The following is a 22,230-nucleotide window of genomic DNA, read 5'->3' on the forward strand; positions in this document are numbered from 1 at the left end:
ACGCATGGTTCCTAGGATGAAAGTCTATTCACTGTATTATTTTCCCTTATAACAACATGGTTATAAGGGAAAATAATAGCATTCTGAATACAGACTGCATAGTAGAAGGTCAATATAATAAACATTGGTGGCGCAGTGCGCCCCCCATCACCCCAGTATAATAAACATTGGTGGCGCAGTGCGCCCCCCCATCACCCCAATATAATAAACATTGGTGGCGCAGTGCGCCCCCCATCACCCCAGTATAATAAACATTGGTGGCGCAGTGCGCCCCCCCCATCACCCCAATTTAATAAACATTGGTGGCGCAGTGCGCCCCCCCATCACCCCAATATAATAAACATTGGTGGTGCAGTGCGCCCCCCATCACCCCAGTATAATAAACATTGGTGGCGCAGTGCGCCCCCCCATCACCCCAATATAATAAACATTGGTGGCGCAGTGCGCCCCCCATCACCCCAGTATAATAAACATTGGTGGCGCAGTGCGCCCCCTCATCACCCCAATATAATAAACATTGGTGGCGCAGTGCGCCCCCCATCACCCCAGTATAATAAACATTGGTGGCGCAGTGCGCCCCCCATCACCCCAGTATAATAAACATTGGTGGCGCAGTGCGCCCCCCCATCACCCCAATATAATAAACATTGGTGGCGCAGTGCGCCCCCCCTCAAAATAATAAACATTGGTGGCGCAGTGTGCCCCCCCCCCCAATATAATAAACATTGGTGGCGCAGTGGGCAGTGCCAATGAGGGTTAAAAAATAAAAAAATAATTTACTCAACCCTAACCCGCCTCCTGTATTTGTATAAGAAACGTTGGTGGCACAGTGCGGCCCCCCCCCCCCCCCCCCCCCAGTATAATAAACATTGGTGGCTCAGTGGGAAGTGCCAATGAGGGTTAAAAATAATAAAAGATAATTAACTCACCTCCTCCAGTTGATCGCATAGCTGCCGGTCTCCTGTTCTTACTTCTTTCTTCAGGACCTGTGGTGATGTCACTGAGCTCATCACATGGCCCATTACCATGGTGATGGATCATGTGATGAGCACAGTGATGTCACCACAGGTCCTGAAGCAAAAACAGGAGACGATCAATTGGAGGAGGTGAGTTAATTATTTTTTGTGCTCATCACATGATCCATTACCATGGTGATGAGCTCAGTGACGTCACCACAGGTCCTGAAGAAAGAAGTAAGTACAGGAGACCGGCAGCTATGCGATCAACTGGAGGAGGTGAGTTAATTTTCTTTTATTATTTTTAACCCTCATTGGCACTTCCCACTGAGCCACCAATGTTTATTATACTGGGGAAGGGGGGGGGCGCACTGCGCCACCAATGTTTATTATACTGGGGGGGGGGGGGGGGGCCTCACTGTGCCACCAACGTTTCTTATACAAATACAGGAGGCGGGTGCCGGAATCAAATAGCCGGCACCCGACCTTTGTGACAGGGGGCTGCGATCAGCTACAATTAACCCCTCAGGTACCGCACCTGAAGGGTTAACTCAACTGCAGCTGATCGCAGCTCCCTGTCACAAAGGTCGGGTGCCGGCTATTTGATTCCAGCACCCGCCTCCTGTATTTGTATTACAGGTCAGTTTTCTTCATTGGTGGCGCAGTGACCACAGCCCCTCCTCCTCCTCCTCCTGCCTCTTCTTATTGGCAGCGGCGGGGGCAGCAGCACAGGGGGGAGGGAGAGACTCCTCCTGCGCTGCTGAGAACATCATCTCCTGTGCCCGCCGCTGTATTGAGCAGAGCTGCAGCGGCGGGTCTAGTCGCAAATGGCGACAAGACTAAAAAGTCTTGTCGCCATTTGTAAATTCTAAGTCGCATTGGCGACCATTTTGGTCGCCATCTGGAGCCCTGAAATGACTTTCACTTTGAATGTAACAGCGATAAATGCAGGCAATAAATGATTTTCACTTTGTTTTACTTTAAAGTCTTTATCTGAACACAAAAATGTCTCTTTATGCCAAAGCCTATATGCAAAGATAAGTAATAAAAGGAAAGCTCTGACCTTATTCTGAAGAGCAGGATACGGTGATCTGAAGGTTGCTGGAACAAATGTCTGTCTTAAAGGAGACTTGTCTTTTCTTGATGTGATGCGATGCTCTGCGCTGACTTGCGATGATCTGTTGATGACTTGCGATGATCTGTGATGACTTGCGATGTGCTGGATTGGACACGCTGCTGCAGGCTTTGGGCCTAGTAGAGGGAAACTAGCTGACTGCAGTATGTGGTCTCTCCGTGGATATCGGTGCAGGCACTCTAACTCTGGACTTTGGCCTCCGACTATGCGTCTCTCTCTCTCTCTAGGAATCGCAGGAGGGTTGGCGTTCTTTCTCTGACTATTTTGCCTTTGCCGTTCTGCCACTTTAAGAGTCGGCTGCAGTTTGACTAATGCACACGTTCTATTGCCTTTATGGTAGCTCAACTGAGATGTCTTTGCTTGCTCACTCAGGGAACAGTTGCTGCGTTGCGATATATGCTGGCGCTCTGCTGCTCTAATGCGCTCTTTACTGTGCAAGTTGAGGAGCGCTATCACTTCGCCCTCTGAGGGCAATAGTTCCATTGTGGCAAGCGCAGCACTATTAAGTGCCTTTTGCGCTGTGGCATTAGAAGAATTTTGGTATTTCTGACTTTTAGTCTAACCAGACTGTCTATTACTCTGTAATTCCTCTAGCGCCATTCTATGGAAACAGTAGGTTTAAAGAGCACACCAAATGCTTGAAATGACTTCTTTATTAACTTCCACTTTTCTTCATATATAACACTGCCTCCTCCGCAGCAGATAGTCAATTTACATACCACATGATGAAAAGATATCACAAAATGGCGGTATTATTAAGATGGTGGTTCAACTGTTCAATCTTGTCATTCAACATAAAATGGGGGATATATTTCTCTCTTGAGTATCTGTACTGTCACTTTAAATTTTTTAAGCACTTTATTATCTCTCTGAGAGGTATATCTGAGGTCTAACTAATAGTTCTGCTTGCTCAACTTGGTTTGCAGTTTGCAGTATGCAATTGCTTATGATCTGGTATGAGCAGTTCGCATGCAATTTGTATGGAATCTGGTTTGTATGCTTGCAATTTGTATTTGCAATTTCATTTGTATTTGAATTTGCAATTGTATGGTTGCAATTGTAGTTTGGTTGCAATTGGCGGAACTGTAAGTAAACACACATATAACTGGTTCAATATACATGTGACGGTAACGTACACTACACACAGGGGGGAGGATAGTGACCACTGCGCTCCACCCTCACCCCTGGCCCTGCCTACTTGCCTCGCAAGTCCTAATGACAGGGGACAACTAGACGGCAGTCCCTAACTTAGGATAGGTGCTGGGAAGACAGACAAGACAAATAACGGAACGTGAACGGACCGGGTCAATACCTAGAGATCTACGCAGTACTAAGGAATGAGCAGAGAATAGTCAGGAAAAGCCAAGGTCAAAAAGCAGGAGAGAAACGAAGTACAACAGGAGTCCGCAAAGAATCGTCAGGTGGAAGCCGGGGTCAGGATACCAGTAGAGATGCGCAGTACAGGAGGAGCAGGCAGAGAATCGTCAGGGAACACAGGATCAGGTAAGTATGCAGGAACAAAACAATCACCAGATACCTAAAATTAACAGGCAACCTGTGGCCAGCAGGCTGCCTGTATTTATAGTGGGGAGTGAGGGTCATGTGACGTGGCCAGCATCACATGACCGACAGACCGACCAGTCGAGCACCGAGTGATAAGCTCGGCGCTCAAGGCAGACCTAGGAGCAGGGAGCCTCCCAGCTAGCAAAGCTGCCCTGGGAACAAGGTCAAACACAGATCCTCGCTCCCGAAGCTAAGCAGCAGGTCTGCGGCTAATGGGAGACCGAGTGCGCCTTCGGAACCCCGTTACACAGTTACAGTTCCAATCACAATACTAACAACAGGAACATTATATAACTGTTTTAAATACCTATTTTGGCCTCTTGTTCCCATAAAACTTGACTCTCAGTGGAGTGAATGTTTCTTCAGCTCCTGTCTCTGGTGAGTAATGATTCCAGCAGCTCCTGCTAGGGGAATTCCCAGACAGGCTGTGTGTGAGGCTGGCTGTGATTGGTGAAAACTCTTGCTGTGTGAGAAGCTGGCTGTGATTGGTCTAGACTTCTGCCCAGCAACAACAGATTAACACTATACTTTCTGTTGTTTCTGCTGTGTCACTGAGCTTACCTTACATTACAAAATGAATCTTAAAGGCATATTATCTTTTCCTGCTTCTGTGAACACAAAATATAACAAAATAAAATAAAACATGATGTCACTGTAAATAACTCTGCTTTTGTCTTTAACACATAAACATAGGAACTGTATTAAGGCTATTGGCAGGTTTAGCTATATACACATATAAGGCATATTAGCAAACTAGGAAAAGTCTTAGCTGGCCAGCTACAATCGTCATGTGAATGTTTGGGTTATCATATCTTATGCTTTTACTATTACAGCCAGACACAAGGCTAAAGGTCATGGGAGTTATGTCGCTGTGGTCGCTAAAATGCTATTCATTTTTACATCAAGTCATCACTATATATTAAATAAACATGCAAACGCTTTGATGGTGGAAGTCGGTAATTACTTTATAATTATAAAACATGTAAAACATTCAGTGTCTATATCTATTGCATGAGCTACATTCTGACATGCCCTGGGGCCATGAATTTGGCTATGGGTTGTCTGTCTGATGAAAGTTGGGGTGCCCTTGATGTTAGGGAGATGGGTGTAAGGGAGGACTACTGGTGGTGTGGGCAATGCAATGGTGCAAGCAGTGTGCAGCGTCCCACTCAGGACATGTGGGAACTGCAAAATAGCTTTAAAACTGCATTACGGTGTTGCATGTCATTCTGCATTACATCACCTGTTGTATCCTTGTTTATAGGTTGGTTAGGTGTATTTTATACATCCCACCACTAGATGGGGATAGCACTTAGGTTATATAAATACTTAGGTCAGGCCTAGTGTAAAAAGAGAGAAGAGGGTAGAGTAGGAGAGAAGAGGGTAGAGTAGGAGAGAAGAGAGGAGCAGAGTCAGTTGTTAAGCTGAAGCTACACACCACAGAGCAGTGGGGGAAGTCTGATGCAGCAATGAGGTAGAGCCAAGGTATGAGGGGCAGGAGAGTGTTTTCCTCCTGTGATCCTCTTAGTTCCTTTATATCCTACAACCAGAGAATAGTGTTGTGTCCCTGGAAGAAATCCAAAAGAGAGACATCGGGGATAACAGCCATTACCTAAGGCTTAATGGGCACCTTTGCACATGGTGGAGGACAATCTAGCTACAGGCAGCCTCACCATACGTTAAAGAAGACAGATTAGCTACCTGTTCAAGGGCTTGGAAGATACAGAACCAATAGGACTAAGCATACCAGTAAGTACTACAGGCAACCTCACCAAATTACTCTGGTTCAAAAGGGACCTTGAAGCAAAGTCAAAACCTAGCCAACCCTATTAACAGTGGATCCACAGAATTCCTCTAAAGAACAAAAGACTGTATTCTGATTGGATGTATATGCCACAACTAAAACCAGCCACAGTAAAAGTTGTGAGTTGTATCCTACCACTGTCTACTTCATTCTTCAATACCACCACTACAACTGGTTGTACCACCATTAACGGTACTGGCGTCATGACAAATACCACCAAGGGACCCAGCCGCCACAAGCACCCTAAACACCACTGCCATCAAGGGCACCTCAACCTCCATCTAGGCTGGTGCTTCCCTACCACAGAGTGTGCCCCGGAGGATTTTGTGCTGTCTTCCTCATCACTGTGCTGCTGGCCCAGGGAGGCTTTCTGCTAACCGTGAGTAAACCGATGAACTGTATTATTACTGGCCCCTCATCGGCCCACCGTGCACCTCACATGTAGCCCCTGCGGTTCTGGCATGCCACAAGTGGTGGTGGCTCATGACCCGGGAGCCGTAGGTGGAAAAAGACTCCCAGGCCCTCGGTACGCCGCAGCCTTCCTCCTCAAGATCTGCTTCTCCTCCGTGAACACTCTGCTTTCTTTGGGCCCTGGAAGGGCCACTCTCACCTGAGCTGGCATTCAGGTTTTCTTTACTAGATCCAGTCTTGAGGCTCTTCCTACTGTCCACAGACTCAGGGGAGACTGAAGCCACATTACTGCGACTCCTGCCAGATCTTATTACCCCTGAGTCCTCACACAGGCCAAACTCTGGCTCTTCCTGTGCGCCAATCGCCTGCTGCTGGGAATAGAAGCCTGCTTGATTACCTCACTTATGCCTGAGAACGCACTCCCTCCCTGGGGAGGAGAGAGACGGCCTCAGGTGGATAGATTTTCCTCCAAGTGATTCAGGAGCACCAGCACATGCAGCCACAGACAACCACACCCACAGGTAATTACAGCTCAGGAACAGCTGGTCCAGAGCTGCACTCACTATTCTGCTGGTGGAGTCACTGTGTACATACATTACATATTCTGTACTGATCCTGAATTATATCCTGTATTATACTCCAGAGCTGCACTCACTATTCTGCTGGTGGAGTCACTGTGTACAAACATTACATTACTTATCCTGTACTGATCCTGAGTTACATCCTGTATTATACTCCAGAGCTGCACTCATTATTCTGCTGGTTCAGTCACTGTGTACATACATTACTTATCCTGTACTGATCCTGAGTTACATCCTGTATTATACTCTAGAGCTGCACTCACTATTCTGCTGGTGGAGTCGGTGTGTACATACATTACATTACTTATCCTCTACTGATCTTGAGTTACATCCTGTATTATACTCCAGAGCTGCACTCACTATTCTGCTGCTGGAGTCACTGTGTACATACATTACTTATCCTGTACTGATCCTGAGTTACATCCTGTATTATACTCCAGAGCTGCACTCACTATTCTTCTGGTGGAGTCACTGTGTACAAACATTACATTACTTATCCTGTACTGATCCTGAGTTACATCCTGTATTATACTCTAGAGCTGCACTCACTATTCTGCTGGTGGAGTCGGTGTGTACATACATTACATTACTTATCCTGTACTGATCCTGAGTTACATCCTGTATTATACTCCAGAGCTGCACTCACTATTCTGCTGGTGGAGTCACTGTGTATATACATTACTTATCCTATACTGATCCTGAGTTACATCTTGTATTATATTCCAGAGCTGCACTCACTATTCTGCTGGTGGAGTCACTGTGTACAAACATTACATTACTTATCCTGTACTGATCCTGAGTTACATCCTGTATTTTACTCCAGAGCTGCACTCACTATTCTGCTGGTGGAGTCACTGTGTACAAACATTACATTACTTATCCTGTACTGATCCTGAGTTACATCCTGTATTATACTCCAGAGCTGTACTCACTATTCTGCTGGTGGAGTCACTGTGTATATACATTACTTATCCTGTACTGATCCTGAGTTACATCCTGTATTTTACTCCAGAGCTGCACTCACTATTCTGCTGGTGCAGTCACTGTGTACAAACATTACATTACTTATCCTGTACTGATCCTGAGTTACATCCTGTATTATACTCCAGAGCTGTACTCACTATTCTGCTGGTGGAGTCACTGTGTACATACATTACATATTCTGTACTGATCCTGAATTATATCCTGTATTATACTCCAGAGCTGCACTCACTATTCTGCTGGTGGAGTCACTGTGTACAAACATTACATTACTTATCCTGTACTGATCCTGAGTTACATCCTGTATTATACTCCAGAGCTGCACTCATTATTCTGCTGGTTCAGTCACTGTGTACATACATTACTTATCCTGTACTGATCCTGAGTTACATCCTGTATTATACTCTAGAGCTGCACTCACTATTCTGCTGGTGGAGTCGGTGTGTACATACATTACATTACTTATCCTCTACTGATCTTGAGTTACATCCTGTATTATACTCCAGAGCTGCACTCACTATTCTGCTGCTGGAGTCACTGTGTACATACATTACTTATCCTGTACTGATCCTGAGTTACATCCTGTATTATACTCCAGAGCTGCACTCACTATTCTTCTGGTGGAGTCACTGTGTACAAACATTACATTACTTATCCTGTACTGATCCTGAGTTACATCCTGTATTATACTCTAGAGCTGCACTCACTATTCTGCTGGTGGAGTCGGTGTGTACATACATTACATTACTTATCCTGTACTGATCCTGAGTTACATCCTGTATTATACTCCAGAGCTGCACTCACTATTCTGCTGGTGGAGTCACTGTGTATATACATTACTTATCCTATACTGATCCTGAGTTACATCTTGTATTATATTCCAGAGCTGCACTCACTATTCTGCTGGTGGAGTCACTGTGTACAAACATTACATTACTTATCCTGTACTGATCCTGAGTTACATCCTGTATTTTACTCCAGAGCTGCACTCACTATTCTGCTGGTGGAGTCACTGTGTACAAACATTACATTACTTATCCTGTACTGATCCTGAGTTACATCCTGTATTATACTCCAGAGCTGTACTCACTATTCTGCTGGTGGAGTCACTGTGTATATACATTACTTATCCTGTACTGATCCTGAGTTACATCCTGTATTTTACTCCAGAGCTGCACTCACTATTCTGCTGGTGCAGTCACTGTGTACAAACATTACATTACTTATCCTGTACTGATCCTGAGTTACATCCTGTATTATACTCCAGAGCTGTACTCACTATTCTGCTGGTGGAGTCACTGTGTACAAACATTACATTACTTATCCTGTACTGATCCTGAGTTACATCCTGTATTATACTCCAGAGCTGCACTCACTATTCTGCTGGTGGAGTCACTGGGGGAGATTTATCAAACTGGTGTAAAAGAGAACCATTTTAAAGGGGTCATCAAGTTTAGAAAGCCCAGTTGTATATATCTTATTAGGGAAAATTGAGTTAATAAAAGGGAATCCTCTGCTCTGGAGAAAGTGGAGAGCGGTTATAATGAGGGTTTCTCACTCTGGAGGACCTGTCCTATCCTGCATGTTATGAATGGACTGTGTAATACTCTGGTGTCACTCCAGGGAAACTGAACACTTAGTGCTAGGTTTTCCCACTGATTACAGATGATCGCTTGAGATTCCAGGAAGGAGAGGTTTTGTCACTGTCATCATCTAATGGTTGGGATTGTCCAAACTGGACTACCCCTTGAAGTATCAGGAGTGTTTATATGGCGACAGTTGCACACTGGAGACCCGACCCCTTGTATATTTATGTTCAGCTAAAGTATCTAATGATCGTCATGTGAATGTTTGGGTTATTATATCTTATACTTTTACTATTACAGCCAGACACAAGGCTAAAGGTCATGGGAGCTATGTCGTTGTGGTTGCTAAAATGCAATACATTTTTACATCAAGTCATCACAATATATTAAATAAACATGCAAACGCTTTGATGGCGGAAGGCGGTAATTACTTTATAATTGTAAAGCATGTAAAAAATTCAGTGTCTATATCTGTTGCATGAGCTACACTCCGACATGCCGTGGGGCCATGAATTTAGCTATGGGTTGTCTGTCTGATGAAAGTTGGGGGGCCCTTGATGTTAGGGAGATGGGTGTAAGGGAGGACTACTGGTGGTGTAGGCAATGCAATGGTGCCAGCAGTGCAGGTGCTGGATGCAAGGCAAATAGGAGTCCAGTGTAAGGTAACAAGTCCAAAAAGCTTTACTGAGGTCATCTTGGCAAAAAACAATTGTGAGGATAAGTTCAGTCTCTCCAAATTCCCACACACAATGGGGCACATTTCCTAAAGGACTTGCGACTATTTAAACCCCCCTTTTTTTTTATGTTGTGTCCACCAGTTGGGCATGAATTGGGCATGTCAGGGTCTGTGCCGGGACTGGGACTCCAGTCCCAGCAAATTTATTAACATTTACGCCTGGAAACTTGGAAATATATGCAAACTCGTCATAAATTAGACAAATCTAATGGCAGCACAGCGGGGAAAACTAAAACCGACGTAAAAAGCTGGTCTTAGTAAATGTGCCCCAATCTTTCCAAGCAGTATGTGGGAAAGCAGGCTGCATAGTCTCTCCATTAAATCCAGAGGGGCATGTCAATGTCCCAAGGTCCATTACGCATAGCATCTGCTGTGTGTCCCAATATAAAATGTGTAGCAGAGCTCCTTCCTACCATGAGCCACTTATAATACCGGAACCTTTTAATGTGGCAGAAGGGCCTTTAACATGTAGTTGTCATATTTTCATCAAAATATCAAGTTTAGCATATGTTACTGCTGCTGCAGCATTATGCATAGAGCACTCTTTAGTTTCTTCACATGTTTTCCTTGAATTTTTCCCTTGGTTACAGCTGTTTTGAACCATGCATTATGACAATCTTCTCAAGAACTCCTCTGCCAGTTCTCTGAGGCCAAAACTGCTTTCCCTCACTTCCCATATACACTTCCTTTAGCCAGCAGTTTCCTGCCAGCCAATCAGCCAATACTATCTACACACAGGCATGCAGTGTAGAGGACTGCCCCTCTGTCTTCTGTTTACACTAAAGGGAAGACAGAGAAGACATAGAAACGCTGTTTTAAGGGACCAATGGAAAGGGATAGGGGACATTTTTGAAAGCTGTTATTATAAGGTAATTACATATCTTTTGACACTCATTGACAGACTAACTCAGGTATACATGCCTAGCTCTAATAAACTAGCAAATAAAAAACAATATGACAGTTACACTTTGAGCCCCCTTAGGTACCATGAACACGTGCCATTGTAGTGCTCCGGAACAAAGGTACTTTGGAGTCTGAACGTTTGGACATTTGCCCCATTGCTGCTATGCAAAGTCATCGACTCCCTACTTTAGTTCACTTTGAAGGGATACCTTGCAGTGTCATTTCTGCCATTGTTTGCACTTATACTATTTTATATTGTTATTCAGATATAAACAGAAACTGAGCCAATATCTGTTTATCCATAAAACAGTCTTTATTAAATATCCGATAAAATAATAACCAGAATAACCCAGAATAATATTCTGGTTATTATAAGTTTCATCGGATATTTAATAAAGACTGTTTTAAGGGGTAAACAGATATTGGCTCAGTTGCTGTTTATATCTGATTGGTGATTAATATTAGCAGCCGTGCCCTATATTTGGTGAAGTTACCTATAGGACTGTATGCAATGATATATTTTATATAGTTGCATTTTATATTATATGTCCTGTTCATTTGCATTGTTATTGCACTGTATTTACACTGAATTGTGGAAAGGGTTAATGTACAGCCAGTTCATGGGACTTTAGGAATTTCCAGTCTTTGCAGCGAGAAGCTAAGAGTTTTCCACTGCTGTCATAAGGGACTATGCAGAGCTAAGTTTGAAGGGAAAAGGCAGACACCGTAAACTTTTGACCGTCTGGTTTAGCTTTGTCAAACAGTTGTTTTACGGCTTAGTAAACAATACAAGTCTATGGCCGCCTTGAACGGCAACATTTTTTCTGTTAGGCTGTGCATCTCCAGCTCCACTCCTCACACTAGAAGGTTCTAGATCAGTTAGAATGGTAATAATGAATGCTAGTAATAAAGCACACTGGTTTACTGCAAACCCTGACTCCCTGAACTGATTTGCTATTGGGGTGCACCACGGCTTACCAATCCCTCTAGGGAGCAGCAACATGTGGTGGCACCTCAGTGGTGTCCGGGAGACCTAGTGTAGCATTGGGGGCCACTTTAAACCTGGCCACTGCACAATTGCTACATCTGCATCCACTAAAGCCAGACTACTGCTAGGATATAGTCAGCATAGTCCCAGGATCCAGGAACGGACTGGGAACTTAAAGTGGCCCTGGAAAACTGAAAGTGGCCCCAATTTTGTAAGTGGGTCCAAATTGACAGAAGGTGGACAATTAGATAGGGCCAATACAAGTTTTCATGGTCAGTAATACCATAGTGCAGCACAGAATAGTATCCCACAGAACCAAAAACCACAGTGCAGCACAAAATACCTCCACAGAAGCTGTCCCTCTGTGGTGGTCATCAGTAGCTGTCACGTACTGTTCTCGTCCTCTTCCAATTGTCTCTAACATGGATATGGAGCAGGAAGGAGGGGGGGCTTAGAAGTTGAGATATGGGCCATAGCACCAGGCCAGCCCTACCTTCAGCATGCTGCTTGGACTTCTAATAATGACCCCTATAGTTCCCCCCAGTAGTATGTACCCGGCCAGCACAGTGAGCTGGCTTGGGTGGCCCTATGAGCATCAGCCCACCAGGAAAATTCCCTGTAGGATCTATGGCCGGTCCACCCCTGCCAGGGGCCACCCAGCCCCACTGCTTAAGGCTACATGCACACGACTGTATGTGTTTTGCGGATGACGTTCCGTATGGGATCCATTGTAATAATGCTTATCCTTGTCCGCAAACTAGAAAAAAATAGGACATGCACTATTTTTTTTGCGGAGCAACGGAACGGACATACTGATGCGGAAAGCACACGGTGTGCTGTCCGCGTTTTTTGCGGACCCATTAAAATGAATGGGTCCGCATCCTATCCGCAAAAAAAACGGAACGGACACGGAAACAAACTAAGGTCGTGTGCATGAGGCCTAAGAAATACAATTTAGACAAAGTCATTACTATGGTACAGACTTGTCTTCTACACGTCTAGGGTTGTCAGGATGCAATATGACATATCACTTAAAAGGTGTTGTAGAAATGTCGGTTCATCTGCAGATGTCAACATCAGATGAGATATTTCAGTATTTCCTGGGTCATCAGCAAAACGTAACACAAAACGCGTCCAATCATTCTTTTCAGACTAAACCTGATGACGATGGACATGACAGCAGACAGAAGCTAATATGACAGACATAGACTGACAATGACTGATGAACCCTGGCTGATTGAAGCACATAGACATTGAAGTCCAATGACAGTCGGAAAAGGTGGGAGAATCAAGTCAAATGTGTCCAGAAAGAAGATTCTATTTAGCACATGACATTAACAACACAAAAGACGCATTCCTGTATACATGGTACTGTCCGAGCATGTAACAAGGGGGGGAGGGGGGGAGGGGGGGGAGGCAATTTACTACAAGTTCCAAAGCTTCAAGGGAATGTTCACCTTTGAACACCATTTTATAGTAAATACAATACATAAATGATTCCGGGTTACAGATTTTATTATACTCCAGAGCTGCATTCACAATTCTGCACACAGACAGATTTTACAAAAATCCAGAGCTGCATTCACAATTCTGAATGCTAACAGACATATTTCCTAACAGTTTATCTGCCATTATAACGCCAAAGGCAAATATCAAATTACAAAGATTAATTATATTAACACGCAATCTAGTGCTTTAATTGGATATTCCTATTGTGCATATAAAAATTGATAAAAAGAAAAGAAATGTATGGATAGGACAGAAAAAGACTGGTTACTGCAAGTAATAGTCAATATAGATACAATTAGCAGAATATTTCATCGACCCTAATACATATAATATTTTCACTATTCCATATATAAAACACAGCAGTAAAAAATTATATATAAAAAGAAGAAAAATAAAAGTATAAAATATAAAAAATATGGTCCAAAAATGCTCAGTTTCCAAATCAGTTATTGATGGTTAATGTTCTTTTTGTTACTCCATAATTGTACCCAAATCAAATATCTTCATGGTTGAGGGAAAGAATTCTTATTTAACATGATTAATCAAAGGAATAATATTTATCGAACTCAGTGATTGTGAAGAAACATAAAATTGTAAAAATAAGAATAAAAAATAAGTTTCAATTAATCATACTTTCATAGTGATCTGTGATTTCTTCAATTGTTATTTCTTGATTTGTTGAAAATATATTATCATTTCATGTATTATACAGGTGAAACTCGAAAAATTTGAATATGGTGCAAAAGTCCATTTATTTCAGTAATGCAAATTAAAAGGAATTGCATTAATGCAGCCTAAAATTAGAATTTTGTGAAAAAGTTCAATATTCTAGGCTCAAAGTGTCAGACTCTAGTCAGCTAATTAATCCATAGCAAAGGGTACCTGAGATCGTGACTTTGGGGTTTTCATAAGCTATAAGCCATAATCATCCAAATTATAACAAATAAAGGCTTGAAATATCTCGCTTTACATGTAATGAGTCTATCTCATATGTTAGTTTCACCGTTTAAGATGCATTACTGAAATAAATGAACTTTGCACGATATTCAAATTTTTCGAGTTTCTCCTGTATTTCATTAAGTATCCTGAGGTTGTGTCAATGTAGTGACATTCTGAAGACTTGTAACCTTACTTTAGCTGTAGCCAGCAAAGGAGTTGAAGCTTATAAATGATAGCCTCATTGGGGACGTTATGATCACAGTTGCAAACACTCCAAATTTTGCCACCACTGCCCCACCATCCTGCAAATGTATGGGTGGATTTAGGTGGGTGGTAGTGAGGAATCTAGATGGCAAACTACTGCCATCTTTTTATCATCTGTCATTCAAGACTTCTCACTTCTGGCATCTCTTTAGCAGCTCCAGGTTCTCTTCAGCTATGGGTGACATTCCATACAAGTGGAAGTCACCAGCATATAGACTCTGTATGTGCTGGTGCCAAAGAGTCAGGTACGAGGGGCAGTAAGTAAATATAGGGGTCTAATCTGAATTTGGAAGTCTGGTCTGTGGTCTATATTTTGAGGTCTGAAGTGTGGGGTCTGGGGTTTGAATTTCAGGGTCTGGGCAGTGGTTTGAATAATGAGGTCTTGTCTGAGGTTTGAGTTTTGAGGTCTGGTCTGAGGTCTACATTTTGGGGTCTGTGGTCTGAATTTCAGGGTCTGGTCCTTGTTCTGAAATATGGGGTCTAGTCTGAGGTCTGGGTCTTGTCTTTTGTCTGAATATTATGGTCTAAATTCTAGGGTCTAAATTTGGGGGTTTAGAGTCTGTATTTATCTTGGGGTCAGGTCTGGAATAATGTTGTAGTCTGGTCTGGGTTAAAGGGGTTTTCTGAAGTTTATAAAACTTGTAATTTTAACGGCAAATGGAGTCTTGTAGATAGAAAAGTCTAATATCTTCTCATCCTTTGCACTCAAGACCCCGGTGGTCTCTGTTTACATTGTCTGGGGCCAATCACTGGCTGCAGCAGTCATGTGCAATGCCAAAATTACAGCAGTACCCTCCCACTATACTGTACTAACTGGAAGGCTCACGTCCTGACAACGCCTTCTCCATGGCAAGCTATGCCCCGACAAACCCCACCTTGTCAAATCTGAAGTGTCCTGAGATAAAAATGGTCAAATATCAACATTAAATATGATGCTTATGATATCCATCCATTTCATGCACTCTTCATCTGTTTGCCGCCTCCTCACGCAAGAACCATTAACCTGCAAGGATTTCCTTGAATCGTATTGTGAACCGAGGGCAAGGCAGGTGGCTTGGGCTCCGCAACCAGAAAAGAACGCACACGCAGTGGTCAAGTTCAAGAAAAATGCATTTACTACAGGTTAGAATCCATACACTGAGGTGTGATGTAATCCGGGGTTTTGCAGATACTGTCCAGTACTCAACAGCACTGCGAGTCTCTAACTTTGGGGGCAATATACAACACAGATTAGCCACTGAGCACAGTCCTTTTAGCGTGGCTCCACTAAGTGTACTGTCTCTTTATACTCCGTCCGCCTCTGGACTGAAATACATACAGCTTGGCTGCACAGGAAAGTCCTCGAATATCTCCACACACTCTCAATTAAGCACAGACACCTGTCTTTTCTCTTGCCAAGATGGCTGCTGCTCCCTGTCTCGTCACTTCCTGCTTCTCTTCTCACACTCTGTCTGCAAACAGGCAGGCGGACATCATTGGGACGTGTCACTCCAGCATCATCAATGGCTGCTGTCCTAAAGGACCAGAATCACAGAAACATAGGAACACATATACATTCAACTTTAACACAGTTTAAACAGACTAATGAAACTTGGGACATTCATCATTGGGCTGTTTCTTACAGTATAATTATTGTCTGAGGACTAGTCTGGTTTTTATCGCACAGGTATAAGGACAGCTAAATGTCTCATTCTATACTTGTAGGGTTTCCATCTTCTCTCCGATCACTGCATTCCAGGAATAGCTAAGGACAGGCCTGCCCTGCATTAATTACCCTTCTAGGCCTGGTCTGAGCATGGTTGAAACCAAAGCTCTTGCCTGGACCATTGAGCTGTCAATCATATCAGTTATTTTCATAACATGCACAGTTATGTAACCATCGAAACCCAAGTCCGTGTCATTGTCAGGAGGGCCACTTCTTCAAGAAGCTCCAGGTTGCCAGCAGCAGGAGCTTTGTAAATTTGCTGAGTTTCATGTAGTTATTAAGAGACGACCAAGTCTTGGCATGTCGAGATTGGGAAGACTTCAATGTCAGAATTGCTATATATATTTTCTGTTGCCTATAAAAAGTTTATCACCCCCGCGTATCATTCTCTCACAAAGTCTGGACAGTCCGTATGGCCATAAATCTGTCAGATGTTTAGTATGAGTCCCCTAGAGAGGATTTTACATCGGCATCTATATATGTGAAAGTCGGATTGTAATTGAAAATATTTAAGAGTTATTGCCTTTCTCAGACTATAATGACTTAAAAAAGTATTCACCCCTTGGTGTTTTGCCTGTTTTACTGCCTTGCAACTTGAAATTACAATGGATTTTTGGTGGGGTTTGGACCATCTGATTTACACAACATGCTGACCCCTTTTAAGGTACAAAAGTTTTACTGTGACACAAACACTAAAAAAAATTAAAAAATTAGAGAACTTTAATGTGCATAAGTGTTCACCCCCTGAAAGTCAATATTTATAGTGGTCCTATGAAGAGATCCTTCCATCTCCTCTGTGGAGTGTACGGCTTATAGTGGTTGTATGGACAGATGCTTCCATCTCCTCTGTGGAGTGTACGGCTTATAGTGGTCCTATGGACAGATGTTTCTATCTCCTCTGTGAAGTGTACGGCTTATAGTGGTTGTATGGACAGATGCTTCCATCTCCTCTGTGGAGTGTATGGCTTTTAGTGGTCCTATGGACAGATGTTTCTATCTCCTCTGTGGAGTGTACGGCTTATAGTGGTTGTATGGACAGATGCTTCCATCTCCTCTGTGGAGTGTACGGCTTTTAGTGGTCCTATGGACAGACGCTTCCATTTCCTCTGTGGGGGGTAAGGCTTATAGTGGTCCTATGGACAGATGCTTCCATCTCCTCTGTGGAGTGTACATCTTATAGTGTCCTATGGAGAGATCCTTCCATCTCCTCTGTGGAGTGTATGGCTTATAGTGGCTGTATGGACAGATGCTTCCATCTCCTCTGTGGAGTGTACATCTTATAGTGTCCTATGGAGAGATGCTTCCATCTCCTCTGTGGAGTGTATGGCTTATAGTTGCTGTATGGACAGATACTCTATATCCTCTGTGGAGTGTGTGGCTTATAGTGGCTTATAGTGGTCCTGTGGACAGATACTTCAATCTTTGCTGTAGATCTCTGGAGCTTCTTTAGCTTTATTGTTGATCTCTTTGTTGAATCTCTGAGTGTCCTCCTTGCCTTGTCTGTGAGTTTTGGTGGGCAGCCATCTGTTGTCAGGTCTGCTGTTGTGCCATAGTCTTTCCATCTTGTTGGAATAATAGATTTAGTGACTCACCACGGAAAGTTCAGAGTTTGGGATATTTTTTTTTTAAACCCAACCCTGATCTATACTTCTCCGCAGCTTTGTTTCTGACCCATTTGGTGACCTGTTTCTGCAATCTGTAGAACAGTGAGCAGCTCTGGATTATAATGCAAGGTATAACTCATAATCAATACAAGATAATTCTCATAATCAATACAAGATAATTGACTCCATTTTTTTATATAGTTTAGCACATAAAAGGCACACAGGTTACTAGTCCACAGGCAGTTATAGTCCAAAAATATGATAAGTAATAAGAGGATAAGAGGAAACTGAGAACTTTTTAAAGAAAGACAAAGCAGATTTACATTACATTCACCTGGGATGAAAATGTTATATAAAGATGTCATGGCCTGCTAAAGATATAGTCAAGTTAAAGGGATTGTCCACTTTGGTCTAAGCCCACCAGTCTATAAGCTGGAAGCTCGATGTTAATAAAATCCAACATGTGCGATCCTTCTTTCTAATGACATCTGGCCTCAGGTGAGAATCGGGATGCCCATGCAATTGTCAGTTGATCACACTGATTGTATGTTAGATCCTAAAAAAATAGCTGACAACCCCAGAAAACTGTTGTCACATTTTTGGAAAATTGAGAGAAGCAATTATAACTAAGAAACAACGGTATTATTACAGAGGCAGTTCACAGCCTCTTCTTTTCTGCTTACTTCGCCCAGTGGCCCAGACCCACTTCCCACTGTCTTCTTCCGGCCGGCGGGTCTGCTCTGTTCCTCCACGCAGTCTGATTGCCAGCAAGCCTGTCCTCCTCTGCTTGAAGGGCATGTGCTCACATTCCCTCTGCCTCTTAAAGGGCCAGCATACACACTCTAATCTTCACCAGCTAATGGCTGGCAACCCTGAGGAACTTAAGTCACCTTCCCATGTGGGAGGGTGCCAGAGCGTTAGGTGTTCTAATGTGCTAGTATCCTGCAAAGGTGATTATTGCGATGACTGCCTGTGTACTGACTCTCTGCCCATTTACTGGATTCTGACCCTCCACTGTCTGACCTGAGGTTTTTTTTTTTGGACCATTTAACCTATAGCACATACTCTGCCTGCCCTAACCTTGGCCTATCCCTGACTATGATTGTGCCTGACTCCATGGTGTCCTGCACCTATGTCTCTTGAACTCCGTACATCAACTGTTAATTACACAGAGAATACACCAGGAGGTAGCAGCCTGGTGGTTTGCCGGCAGCAAAGTCCAGATCCCAGTACAGAAGTTAAAGGGCAAAAACCAGGGGACTTCCAGGATAATGCCCTTAGGATAGGCCCAAAGTAAAATCTGTTTGTGGACACAATGGTTCCACACCTACGTCAGTAACAGGAACAAATGTGATAAAAACCTGTAGTGATTAGAATGACTGTCCTTTCACATGGGACGTCGATCTACTAGATTGTCAGGAAGGAAGCTTTCCTTCCCAACAATCTGCTGATCGCTAGCAGAGGAACCGCTGCATTTACTAGTAACGCTTCAATTGTCAGTGTGTGTAAAGGGCTCTTAACTCACAGGCTTCGTTTGTCTGGTGATTTTTTATTCTTTTAAATACCCCGCCCTTCATATAGTACAGTAGTTATAGCATGGGTAGAGCTACATACTAAGCAGATGTGGTTCTTCTACCATATTGCTCAGGGGCAGTCAGCCTCATACATATCACCGCTGTTAGTACTGTAAGTCCTACACATTGCACGTTCCAAAAATACCATGGACATATCTTCCCTGAGGCAGCCATAAAACGCACAAAAAAGGGTGGCAGTGACTACCAGCTCATCCAATAATCCCTCTATGATTTATGGAGAATGCTATATATATGCATGAGATCTATAATACAATCTCAACAAAGAAAGAATCTAAGGCACTTTCCATACCTTTCTACGCCCTACTACATTTCCACCAGTAGACACACAGGTGCAATGTTAACCCATCCATGTGCTGCAAGCTACAGCTACGGTATCTGAAATCCAAAATGCCTCCTAGACCCTCACCTGATTTACACACCCCTTTCTCATATGACATATTTCCTATACATCATACCTCATCCAGGAACAAGGTACAGCAAGCCTCAAAAGCCCTCTAAAAATAGTAGAGATTCCTCCCGCCTGGGGACCCTAAGGCATCCAGGGCCAACAGGTGAGAGATCTGCAGTGAGCAGAAGGTAAAGTATATATATGTAGAAGTGTGTTGTAAGAGACATTTCCAGGAATATGAGTTGTCCTCTTTCTCTCTCTAGTAGGCGCTGGTTTTGCAAAGGTGACAACCACTAATGGCAGCCATGTACAGTCCCTATATACATGGTGTGTAAGGCAAGGGTTTAAGAAACCATCCCACCATCCTACCCTAGTATTTGGATGTTGACTATTTTTTAATTGCCACAAGTTGACCTTCTTTGTCAGCTTTCCCTAGGAGACTATTTATAATACACACAATCCACTTCATTCTATCCGATCTCCTCTGTATATGGGTCCATTCACACATCCGTGTGTGTTTTGCGGACAGCGGCAATGTGCATTCCGCATTTTGCGGACCGCACATTGCCGGCACTAAGAGAATATGCCTATTCTTGTCTGCTATTGCGGACAAGAATAGGACATGTTCTATTTTTTTCAGGATCGGAATTGCGGACCCGGAAGTGCGGGTCTGCAATTCCGATCGGGGCCGCACGTCGTGTGGCCCCATAAAATGTATGGGTCCACAATTCCGTTCTGCAAAATGTGGAATGGAATTGCGGATGTGTGAATGGTGCCTAAGTACAATACTTGATGCAGAGCCTACTGGAGACTATACCACGTGTCCGAATTAGAGTCTACCAGTTTATGTAGATCTTCTCCCAGCTCCATCCAACAATGTTGTCATTGAGCTGCTGATTTATTACAGCTCCTGCCATACCCTAGCCCAGTGGTGGGCAACCTTTTTTTTCAACTGAGCCAAATCTCGCCAAAACCACGATTGAAATTTATTTTGAGAGCCACATTTTTAAAACCGAAAATACATAGGATGGTACACTGTTTTTAGTTTCAATAAGTTTTTATTGAGAATATTCTGCATGCAAGTATCCACATAGGTCGGGTACTGTGGGACTCTTTGCACCGGCCCTGTCACGTGGACGTGACCAGAGCCTGTGCAAGGATTTTTTGGCAACACAAGCGAAGCTACATCTCGGTGACCCCCCCCCCTCCCCGCCCGCAGCTCACCTGGTCCTGGTTCTGTCTGCAGCAGCTGGCTTCTCCTCTGTGTGGTCCTGATATCTTCGATCTGCTTCAATCTGGTTTGAGGACTGTACTTTTAGCCCTATAAGATGCACATAGGTTTTAGAGGAGTATAATCAGAAACAATATTTTCCATTATACCTCAGGTCAGACCAGCAATCAGACCCCCAATGTTAATCATACCTCAGATCAGCCCCCCATATCAGCCGTCAGCACCCCATCCATCATGCCCATGTCAGCCGTCAGCCCCCATCCATTATGCCCCCCATGTCAGCCGTCATGCCCCTATGTCAGCCGTCAGCCATCAGCCCCCCATGTCAGCACCCCATCCATCATGCCCATGTCAGCCGTCAGCACCCCATCCATCATGCCCATGTCAGCCGTCAGCACCCCATCATGCCCATGTCAGCCCCCATCCATCATTACCCCCCATGTCAGCCATCAGCCCCCCATGTCAGCCATCATGCCCCCCATGTCAGCCGTCAGCACCCCATCCATCATGCCCATGTCAGCCGTCAGCCCCCATCCATCATGCCCCCCATGTCAGCCGTCATGCCCCTATGTCAGCCGTCAGCACCCCATGTCAGCCGTCAGCCATCAGCCCCCCATGTCAGCACTCCATCCATCATGCCCATGTCAGCCGTCAGCCCCCATCCATCATGCCCCCCATGTCAGCCATCATGACCTTATGTCAGCCGTCAGCACCCCATGTCAGCAGTCAGCCATCAGCCCCCCATGTCAGCACCCCATCCATCATGCCCATGTCAGCCGTCAGCACCCCATCATGCCCATGTCAGCCCCCATCCATCATTACCCCCCATGTCAGCCATCAGCCCCCCATGTCAGCCATCATGCCCCCCATGTCAGCCGTCAGCACCCCATCCATCATGCCCATGTCAGCCGTCAGCCCCCATCCATCATGCCCCCCATGTCAGCCGTCATGCCCCTATGTCAGCCGTCAGCCATCAGCCCCCCATGTCAGCACTCCATCCATCATGCCCATGTCAGCCGTCAGCCCCCATCCATCATGCCCCCCATGTCAGCCATCATGACCTTATGTCAGCCGTCAGCACCCCATGTCAGCAGTCAGCCATCAGCCCCCCATGTCAGCACCCCATCCATCATGCCCATGTCAGCCGTCAGCACCCCATCATGCCCATGTCAGCCCCCATCCATCATTACCCCCCATGTCAGCCATCAGCCCCCCATGTCAGCCATCATGCCCCCCATGTCAGCCGTCAGCACCCCATCCATCATGCCCATGTCAGCCGTCAGCCCCCATCCATCATGCCCCCCATGTCAGCCGTCATGCCCCTATGTCAGCCGTCAGCCATCAGCCCCCC

Source organism: Bufo bufo, chromosome 1 (assembly GCF_905171765.1).
Source record: "Bufo bufo chromosome 1, aBufBuf1.1, whole genome shotgun sequence".
Lineage (NCBI taxonomy): Eukaryota > Metazoa > Chordata > Amphibia > Anura > Bufonidae > Bufo > Bufo bufo.